The sequence below is a fragment of the Paramormyrops kingsleyae genome, chromosome 18, assembly GCF_048594095.1.
Source record: "Paramormyrops kingsleyae isolate MSU_618 chromosome 18, PKINGS_0.4, whole genome shotgun sequence".
NCBI classification, from domain to species: domain Eukaryota; kingdom Metazoa; phylum Chordata; class Actinopteri; order Osteoglossiformes; family Mormyridae; genus Paramormyrops; species Paramormyrops kingsleyae.
In genome coordinates this window covers 26,244,245-26,255,887 of record NC_132814.1, presented here as the reverse complement: position 1 = coordinate 26,255,887, position 11,643 = coordinate 26,244,245, and positions in this window count along the sequence as shown.

Genomic DNA, 11,643 nt, shown 5'->3' with positions numbered 1-11,643 from the left:
TTCTGTTCTGCAAAACGTTACTGATATCTAGTTGGATGGCTGGATGAACATCACTGCAGTTCCCAAACCTCTGCTCAGGGGCACCTCAGCTGTTCGATGTATTTATTGCATTCCGGCACCAGTTCCCTGAATCGATAAATTAAATTAGTTTTAAAAAGTTACTTTTTTATTGATTGGCTATACGAGGTGTGTGTCACACCCGGCTCATCCGATCCTCCTGTGTGCCACGCCCCCTCATTTACCTCATGTGAAACCCCGATTTTCACCAGCTGTTTCCTGTTATTTCGACTTGTCTTGTGTATTTAAGTCCACGTTTAGTCTGTCTCCCCAGATCCGTCATTGAAGTCTCAGTGTGTAGTGTTGCCGTATATCGCCTGTTCCATGTCCCTGCTCCCAGTGTCGATTAAATCCTGCATTCCCCAATCCCACGTGTCCTTCGCCGGCTTCCTCGTCTCGCGCACCACTACCGATCATGACAGTGTGAAAGTGGTCGAGTCAAAAAATGCATGGGTGTGTGGACAGAGTGCAAATACTGGGGTGATTTTAGCTGAAGTTTGAAATGGCTACGCTAACACACCGTAACAGGGATACTAGCACAGTGGTAGCCCAACACGAAGATCATTGAAACAAAATTAGCTCTGTTTCTGGCGATTCTCCTGGGTTGCTTTAGGCTCCTATTATATAAATGATGCACACTGTTCTTGTTCTTCTGCAGTATATTAAATGTCATGCAGTAAACTCTTTTAAAGTCATACTGCTTTTTCTTAAAGGACAGCAGAATGTGATTTTCATGGCAGACACAGTGTTTCGCATTACTGCCATCACTAACCAACAAGGTTCTAACTCTGAGATAAACACGGTGAAAGCAGAGTGACATTATTACTATCATTACTATTATTAGAAAGTATTACAGAAGCTTCAAGAATGATTCACAATTTTTAATCTTTAATCTCTTTAATCCATGGAACCCCGACTGCCTGGCATGGACAGCACCCCACACGCGTTTGACTTTCTCACAGAAACGTCTCGCTAAATGGCAACTTCGTAATGGACTCCCTCTGCGGTTCATACGCCTTCTGTACCACGTCGCGTCAAGTCTTGTCAATACTATTAACATGACAATGACCAAAATGAATGGGCAGAAAAGGTCTTTTTGAATAAAAATCTGAAACCATAGAATTCTTTGTTTTGTTGTTAAAAAAGATGAAATCAAAGATGTGGAATGGTCATTTTATTTATTTTTTTTATTTATTTATTGCGTGGTGCTAAGTCAATGTCTTATTTACATGCGAAAGGGAGAGGATGTGACTGTGAAGGATGGGAAAGCTGCCCCCCTATTATGCAGGGAGGCAGGTAGCAGGAGACAAGTCAGTCTGCCTGCCCCCCTGCCAGGTCTCTGTTAACAAGGCCCTAGCTGAACTGGCGAATGGCAACGAGCTTTTAATTGGTGACACATTATATACATTTATTAACCTCTCCATCCAGCAGTGCTCTCTTTTTTTGTGACTTTGTGTGCTTTCCAAAACTCCACTGTCAACATCCACCTAACCCATTTTAAGAGGTATGTTTATATGAGGAAAAGAATAAAATACCATAATCAGGCCTCAAAGTGAGTGGCATTGCTGAATTATTCATTAGGGGTCCTTAATGTTCCAGTTAAATCAAGGCACCACGTTTTAAAAAGGTTGCCCTTTGTTCAGGGGGCTGAATCCCTGCAAGACAGTTTAAACCTCCAGATAAAAGGCAATCCCTTTTTAGCTGTGCCCATCAGAGCAGTGTTCCATGCAAGGGAATAGAATTAACAAGTTTTTAATATTCATATTGGGCAGCTCTTTGGCCTTCCCTCACAGGATGTGCATGTAGTTCCACCCTGGAAAGATGCCGTAGGAGAACCAGGAACTTCATTACTTCCTCATCTGAGAGATCCTTCTCTAGGTCCTTATTCTTCTGACTTTGAATTTTTCATAATATTTTCGTTCTGGCAAAGTAAAATTACAAAGATATACTTTTACTCCTACCCTTTGTAGAGTAGGACACATCCATCCATCCATCCATCCATCCACTTTTCCACTGTGCTATGGTGGATGATTTTTAAAAAGCATTTTATATTTATTTATACGATGCATGAAATTTTTTTTACTCACGGGTTTGTAAAGAACGTATTATTTAGTTAGTTATTTCTTTTTGGCAGTAATTTCGGCACAGTGACCATTATTCACGTTCACATCGCTCAGCAGCCTCTGTCCTGCTTTGAGAGGCAAACCCAGTTTCTAATGATCAGGGAAGAAGAAAGAAGTGCGTAAGAAGGGTAATGAAATACTTAAGGTGGTGAAAGGGGTTTCGGACAAAGGGTTTGTTCAGGGTCTCCATTGTGAGGGAGGCGGTGGGCCTGCATGGCAGTGTGGGAGGCCCATACGGAGAGGGAGCGTATGGGTCTGCTCCACAACTGTGTCCCAGTGCCCCCTGATGTGGAACTCTCAAAGCTTGACCTTCACCCACCCTCCCCATTTTATCTCCCCAGCTGCAGTTTGTCAGAACTTGTCTGCCATTTGAAATAACTCCTTCCTCTCATAAACCCTGGTGCCTGTCCTGTGTAAGACAGTACATCCTAACCCATATAAACACAAATAAGAGACTACACCCTAACCCATATAAACACAAATAAGAGACTACACCCTAACCCATATAAACACAAATAAGAGACTACACCCTAACCCATATAAACACAAATAAGAGACTACACCCTAACCCATATAAACACAAATAAGAGACTACACCCTAACCCATATAAACACAAATAAGAGACTACACCCTAACCCATATAAACACAAATAAGAGACTACATCCTAACCCATATAAACACAAATAAGAGACTACACCCTAACCCATATAAACACAAATAAGAGACTACACCCTAACCCATATAAACACAAATAAGAGACTACACCCTAACCCATATAAACACAAATAAGAGACTACATCCTAACCTATATAAACACAAATAAGAGACTACACCCTAACCCATATAAACACAAATAAGAGACTACATCCTAACCCATATAAACACAAAAAAGAGACTACACCCTAACTCATATAAACACAAATAAGAGACTACATCCTAACCCATATAAACACAAATAAGAGACTACACCCTAACCTATATAAACACAAATAAGAGACTACACCCTAACCTATATAAACACAAATAAGAGACTACACCCTAACCTATATAAACACATATAAGAGACTACACCCAAACCAATATAAGAAACTACACCTTAACTCATATAAGACATTACACATTTCTCACTCAGTTTCCCTTGATTTATATCCCTGTCTTATGCTCCTTTCACAGACCTTCTAGGCTTCTCAAAAGCATCATAGATAAAAAGGATTCACAGAGATATTAAGCTACATCTTTCAATGTTACTATTTAATACTGATGATTATCCACAATGATCTGTTCGATAGTAGAACATTGTACATTTTTGAACACTTAGCATAATATTAGAATCTGGGAAGTAAGTGTATATTTACTCAAAACACAATTTAACATTAGAACATATGCAAATAAATAGCAACATAATAAAGACTAACAAGAGTTTCTTCTGTTCTCCAAATATGGGAACCTTGACTTATTCATTAAATTTCACCACTGGCTCTCTTAATTAATTAACTTAATATGTTAAATAATTAGATATTGATTAACCAAACATAGCATGCTAATGGTTGAGTAAGCAAATGCATGGGTATATTGGACGTTTGCTGCAAGTAGTGAGTTTAGGGGAGGTTTTGAAATTGCTAAGCTGACACACTGAGGCGGACATGATATAATTTTACACCAATATGAAGATCATTTAAACATTATTTTCCGTGACTGCCTAAGACTTTTGCACAGTACTGTGTAAATATTTATTACTATGGGCAATAGAGGTGAAAACTGTTATGTCGGGTTCAGGCAAGCAGGTGAAGGAAGCCGTGGATACAAACAAAGGACTTTATTCATGGGGTAGAACTGCAAGACAAGCAACATTAATGACAGACCTAGGGAAATGTACTTGAACGCAGACTGAAATACACAGGACAAGCCGGAAATAACATGAAACAGCTGGTAACAATCGGGGTTTCACACGAGGTAAACGAGGGGGCGTGGCGCACATGGAGGGTCGAACGAGCAGGTCATGACAAAACTAAGCTATTTTACTATTGATGTTCAGTGTTTTTGACACAAATGGTAATGTAAAAATTGAAAAGACAACAAAGCAACTAAAATGAATGTATATAGTAATTTAATTAATCCAAATGGACAGAGTGGCTCCGAGGGTAGGATGCTTGCCTTGTGTATCCATACTGAACGGGTTTTATCTGTCCTGCTTCCCTCCTGCAGCCCAAAGGCATGTAGTTTGGCTGCTGCACCCCATAGTAAAGCTGATATCCGCTTTAGCCTCATTAGCCCTCCAATCACATACTGCCGCATAAAGGGGTAGAAAACAAAATCAGGAACAAAGAACAAAATGCTCAATGCTTATAGGATTTTCCAAAGGACAGGAGGAGAACAGTTCTCAATCTGCATTTTTGGAATAAATATCCTGTCCTGCTGAGAAGAGAGTGCTGGTGAAACTGTACTCTAAGAACATAAGAAATTTACAAATGAGAGGAGACCATTCGGCCCATCAAGCTTGTTTGGGGAGAACTTAACTAATAGCTCAGAGTTGGTAAAATCTTATCTAGCTCTGATGTAAAGGAACCCAGGGTTTTAGCTTCCGCTACACTATCAGGAAGACTATTCCATACTCTAACTACATGCTGTGTAAAGAAGTGATTTCTCAAATTAATTTTAAAATGTTCTCCCGCTAATTTCCACTTATGGCCACGAGTTCTAGTATTTAAATTAATATTGAAATAGCCATTTGGCTGAACAGCATCCAGACCCGTTAGAATCTTATATACCTGGATCATGTCCCCCCTTAGTCTCCTTTGCTCGAGGCTAAACAGATTCAGCTCAGCTAACCTCTCCTCATAAGACATTCCTCTAAGACCAGGAATCATTCTCGTAGCCCTATATTGCACCCATTGCAATGTCCTTCTTAAGGTATGGTGACCAAACTTGCACACAATATTCTAGGTGGGGTCTTACCAAGGAATTATATAATCGTAGCATCATCCTGGGTTATTCCCTTCCTTGCACCCATGGCTTCTGGGATGGGCTCCAGAACCCAGTGACCCTTCACAGGACAAGTCAGTGTGGAAAATGGACGGAGGATACAGAGAAATCAGCACCACAAATCAACACAATCAGACCAGGAATCATTCTCGTAGCCCTACATTGCACCCTTTCCAAGGCAGCAATGTCCTTCTGAAGGTATGGTGACCAAACCTGCTCACAATATCCTAGGTGGGGTATTACCAAGGAATTATAGTATAATCGTAGCATCACCTCCCTTGACTTAAACTCCACAAACTTAGAGATGTAACCCAACATCCTATTGGCCTTTTTTATTGCTTCCCCACACTGACAAGAGTGGGACATGGAAGCATCAGCATACACACCGAGGTCTTTCTCATAATCAGCTACCTTTATTTCAGTGGAACCCATAGAATATCTGTACTTTATATTTCTGCTCCCTGCATGGATTACCTTACATTTATCTATGTTAAATTTCATCTGCCAGGTGTCAGCCCAGTCACTAATTAAATCAAGGTCCCATTGTAGCCTCTGTGCTACTAGATCAGTATCTGCTACACCACCCACCTTGGTGTCATCTGCAAATTTAACCAGTTTACTGTATGTATTGGTGTCAATATCATTAATGTAAATTAGGAACAATAGTGGTCCTAAAATTGAACCCTGCGGTACCCCACTATGAACGCAGGCCCAATGTGACATTGTGCCTCTAATAACTACCTGCTGCTTCCTGTCTGTTAACCAGTTTCGATCCAAGCTGCTACAGTTCCTAAAATCCCTGCAGCTTTAAGCTTTAGCAAGAGCCGTTTGTGGGGGACAACATCAAAGGCCTTCTGGAAATCCAAACTAAAATGTTCCCCCCACTAATCTAACCATTGTTTTAACCTGAGTTTTTCCATCTAATAGGCTTTATGGGAGTCTGTTGGTAAACACACGTTTGTCCGTAAGTCTGACATTCATAACCCAAAGTCTGTCTGTGCAGTGAAATTCTGTGCCGGCTGTTAGCCTACAGAGAGCAAGAAATGCCAAGGACTAAGAACAACGGTGCAACAGCATAGCAACACTAAGTAAAATGCTGTAGTACAGTATGTACAAAAATGGAACATGAGGTAAGATGTGGTATCAGTTCTGTGTACTAATGCTCACAATACCCTTTTTTGGACCTGTCATCCACTGCAAGGAAGCACTAATGTATACAATTGAAACTGATGTCATTGTCATGATGTAAGTTCATCCTATTGCTATTTACCATCATTCTGTTTGATCTAAATGGCCAGCATTCAATAGACTACTCAAATAAGAGATGATGTGAGGTCAAGCCTAAGATGACATCAACTGCTCACCCCTACATGTAAATAGGAAGGGCCCTTGGTGGAATATACAGACAAAACAGGTAAAAAAAGAAATGAAATGGACATAGAAGATAAAAGAAAAGAGAAAGGAGAGAGAGTAAAAGAGTGAAAGACAGAGGTTGTGAATCCCTGCAGGAAGGCTGTTTTACTACTTGCTGTTAATAGTGGAGAGACAAAGAAAAAGACCACTTTTACCAGAGGGCTGAAAGAATAAAGAAGATTGGCAGGAAAGAAGCCATGCCGTAAAATATACAGTATCTTATACTCCAGCAGTCAAATCCACCATGCAGACCTGGCCCAGCATTAGCTCTTTGTATTACTATTGTTTAAGTATCCATGAATGTTTGAAATATATGGATAATAAGTATTAATAAAGCACATGGAACTGATTTACAGTTGGGTGCATTTACTGAGTATTTTCCTGTTTAATCAAAGTTAACAAATTTGTGAAAATAAACGTGAAACAGTATTAGTTCATCTCCACTAGATGTCCAATCCACTAATTATTTTTACGTGTGTAAATTGGCAACAGATATTATTATGATGCTCAGGAGTCAATAAAAAGTTCAAATGTTTCCCACAGCTGGCTGCCGTTTTTATATTCCCTGTGGGGAATTCCTGTAAACTGCTTTATGACACTTCAATTATAATAAAAGTTCTTCAAATAAAATTAATTTTCTGTATGGTTCAGCTGTTTGTCTAAGTTTCAACTGACAAATAACTTTCCACAACTGAATGTTTAATTACTGGCAATTTAAACTTTTGACGCAGAAACTTGTGAATCCTAGACAATGTCAGTTTTCATCCTTTCCCTGTCTTTTTGTCATTCTGAAGTATTTGTAGATCTTGCACTTCACATTATTTTTAGCACACACTTTAATCTCTATGACAGTCCTGTGTTCACTGACCTCCTACTGTAGTTTGATCAGTAAGACAAAGCGCTGTTTACACTAATGGCCCACAAGGGCCTTTCAGTGGAGAAACAAAGAGGTCCAGGGGTAGAGAATTGAATTTAACATTCTGACATTTTTCCATATGTTCCCAAAACCAATATTGACCCAGGTCCCCTGCTGGACAGGCTTTAGTTCAGGGCCCTGCTAACTTGTGGAGCTAGAGAAGCTTGAGCCACAGGCAACGAGTCAAGGGGGGAAGACAACAATACCTTGCCCAGGATGGGGCTCTCCCAGTGGGCCTTCTCTCCTGGGCTCCAGCTGGCAGAGAGGGGCCGGCACTGTGAAGAGCCCTGGGGCTGGTCTGCCCATGCTAATGGCCCCTCAGAGAGGCCCGATTGTACTAGAGCTGGGAATCCTGCGGACCAGCCAAGCAGGCTGCATGGAAGTCGGGGGGAGGGCGCACAGTGGTTGGTGCATCTCAAAGGCCACATCGCAATCAATTAGACCCTAATGATTGGGACTTGGGCTTGTGGCACCGTCACGATTCTTCCTAGGAGTCAAAAGCATCTGAAAGAAGTTCAGCAGCAGAGTGACATAGAGTAGACCGGAGCCTGGGGACCTTCTGTATGATATCGGGGTAGGTTCAGGCTGTCAGAGTTATTGCCAGCGGCACTTATTCTTATTTAAATCCAAAGAGGGCACCATTCAATAATTAAAACACCATAACCATTTGTAGTACTACAGTCGTTAATGCTCACCAATGTTTAGCATGATATGAACGTGAAATTTGTATGAATGGTTGCATATTTATTCCAGGAACACCTTGTTGAATAATGAGGAAAAGACCAGGAATTAATGTCCAGGGAGAGACTGTAGAAGTCAGTTTCTTAAGTAAATATCAGGTGTATAATACTAGATTTAAAAAATGTAAATCATACAGATTAAAAAACTTATTCATTTGTGATCCTCAGTTGTAAAGGTTGAAGACATAGAGCATGTGACCTATGCATTGTCATTGTTTCTGGCAGTGCTAGTCAGTCACTCCCTGCGAAGTTTTCAATCTTCTATTATTTAACTTTATGTAGTTTTTACAAGGATAGTATCTCAGAGATATTAGATTGATATTAGCACGGACACTATTTTAACTGCTGACATAAAATGTCATAGATCTGAAAGAAACTAAAAACTAAAAGAAACACTGAAAGAAACACTTATGCACTAATGGGGTTTAGCGCAAAGTGAGACTAAGACAGAAAGAGCAGTGTTTCGTTTTAACGGGGCATTAGCACGTGAAGCTGGACATCCACAACAGCTCGTTAAACATCACGGCGATAGTGAGTACCATGACTGCAAGTTTTGGGTCTCTTGGGGAGGGCAGGAGTTCGGGGGGGGGGGGGGTGAACACAAACAGGGGGCCTTGGGGCATTGCCTGCTGAGCATTTATGAATGACTTTCACAGTGTGAGGGGTGGGGGGAGGCAGGGGTGTCACCAGTAGCCTGGGGGGCTTCGCACCTATGAGGAATTTTACTTTATCCCTCCATGGGAGCTGGGGGATTGAATCAGGTAAATGAGTCCCGACAAGGGGCCCAGCAGGATATGTGTGTCCCACTGGTGAATTAATAGCAAAAGACCTATACAAACACACAAGTGAGAGAATGTTTAGACAGGATTGTTATTCAGTATCATTAACTGGCATCTCACTAAACTATGGTATGTAAGTTTCATTAAGACCCAGTCGTCACTTATTGTTACTGTTAATGTTGTTATTTCTGGTCCATTCCAATGATCTTTATATTTAGTTTATTAATTTTAGCTAAAACACAACATAATTGCCCAATGAGTGGCTAAGTGGGTAGAACTGTCATGTCATGGCCTTAGGGTTTGAGGGTTGAATCAGGTCCTTGATCTGAGTGCAAGTGGCTTGGCCTTCCTGGTACAGACTCAGCATAGCCCTGTACTGTACTGGCTTGGCCTTCCTGGTACAGACTCAGCATAGCCCTGTACTGTACTGGCTTGGCCTTCCTGGTACAGACTCAGCATAGCCCTGTACTGTACTGGCTTGGCCTTCCTGGTACAGACTCAGCATAGCCCTGTACTGTACTGGCTTGGCCTTCCTGGTACAGACTCAGCATAACCCTGTACTGTACTGGCTTGGCCTTCCTGGTACAGACTCAGCATAACCCTGTACTGTACTGGCTTGGCCTTCCTGGTACAGACTCAGCACAGCCCTGTACTGTACTGGCTTGGCCTTCCTGGTACAGACTCAGCATAGCCCTGTACTGTACTGGCTTGGCCTTCCTGGTACAGACTCAGCATAACCCTGTACTGTACTGCGCTTAGCACAGATGGAAGATGGATGATTGCAAAATAATTTCAACACGGTTTTGCGGACATAATATACATTTCTAAAAACTTTCATGCAACCTTTCATATATCTGAGGGCACCAGTGAACCACTGGGGTTATCAAAATTAGGACAATTTAAGAATATTACACTGATGAAGGTATGGAGGTTCATGACAAATGTCCCAAAATATTCTGTTTTCTTGCTCTTGAAATACTGAAAGTAATTCACTATCATATATTTTCATCTTGAGTGAAATTTTGTTTTAATGACAGCTCCATCACCAATATTACTAGCAGCTTCAATCTGGAAAACAGAAGACAGTGAACAGCAGCAACTCAGTATGTGCTTCGGATGTAACGTTGCAGGTCATTGGCCAATCACAGACAATGAGGGGGGCAACTAACAGTATGCCGGTGGGAGTGTAATGACATCATCATAGTCTCAGTGGGAAAGTTCTACAGCTTGTCTAGGCAAGTATACATGTTGCAGCAAAACCCTGTCATATTTATTCACAGTTCTGGGAGAGTAGATGCGAAATCCTGAGTGGGAATTCCAAGGAGGGTGTCATTTCCCGCTAGTGTAGCAAACCAAGTGAGCTCTGTCACTCCAGAGCAGACATTTAATCTTATAGTTGCCTGTTTTCAGTGTGTCAGTATCACATCCCATCTTAGGCACATTGATGTCACGGAGGCAGATGGGGCGGGTGGTGGCAGCTATAGGACCAGAATAGTGTTGATTTTTAAAATACTGTCAAAACACTGTGTGCCTCAGTATAATGGCTGTAGGGTATGGCGGTAAGTTAGATGCCACCCAAGCCTATTTTGGGCTATTTACACTAATGGCCCACAAGGGCCTTTCAGTGGAGAAACAAATAGGTCCAGGGGTAGAGAACTGAACTTAATATTCTGACATGTTCCCAAAATGTGTTCCCCATTTCTCCATATGTTCCGGGAGAGGTGGAATGTCTGTTGTAATGGTAACAAACATGCTAATTTAAGATGAATATTAGTAACGCACCCCCCGGATGGTCCACATTTTAGCTCCCTCCCAGCTCCTGGCAAATACATGATTGTCTGGTGGTCCCTGAAGTCCGGGTTGAGAAACACTGATTTAATTAATATCAAAATCATGAAGATTGTTCAACTTTAGATCTTTAAGAGCCTAATCTGGCAAAGAAATCTCTCTCAGCCCGTAGTAGACAGCACACTTAGGCCAGTTCCCTCTCAAAAGGGAGAAAAGCCATGACTTGTTCCCCTTGATACAAACCTCCTCTCATTAGGAGCTAAGTGGTGCTGATTTCTCTGTATCCTCCGTCCATTTTCCACACTGACTTGTCCTGTGAAGGGTCACTGGGTTCTGGAGCCCATCCCAGAAGCCATGGGTGCAAGGAAGGGAATAACCCAGGATGATGCTACGATTATATAATTCCTTGGTAAGACCCCACCTAGAATATTGTGTGCAAGTTTGGTCACCATACCTTAAGAAGGACATTGCAATGGGTGCAATATAGGGCTACGAGAATGATTCCTGGTCTTAGAGGAATGTCTTATGAGGAGAGGTTAGCTGAGCTTAATCTGTTTAGCCTCAAGCAAAGGAGACTAAGGGGGGACATGATCCAGGTATATAAGATTCTAACGGGTTTGAATCTGAGGAAGCACTTATTCACACAGCGTGTAGTTAGAGTATGGAATAGTCTTCCTTCTAGTGTAGCACAAGCTAAAACCCCGGGTTCCTTTACATCAGAGCTAGATAAGATTTTAACAACTCTGAGCTATTAACGAGCTTGATGGGGCGAATGGCCTCCTCTTGTTTGTAAATTTCTTATGTTCTTATAATCGAAAGCCAAAAGAGCCCCAAATATGTACT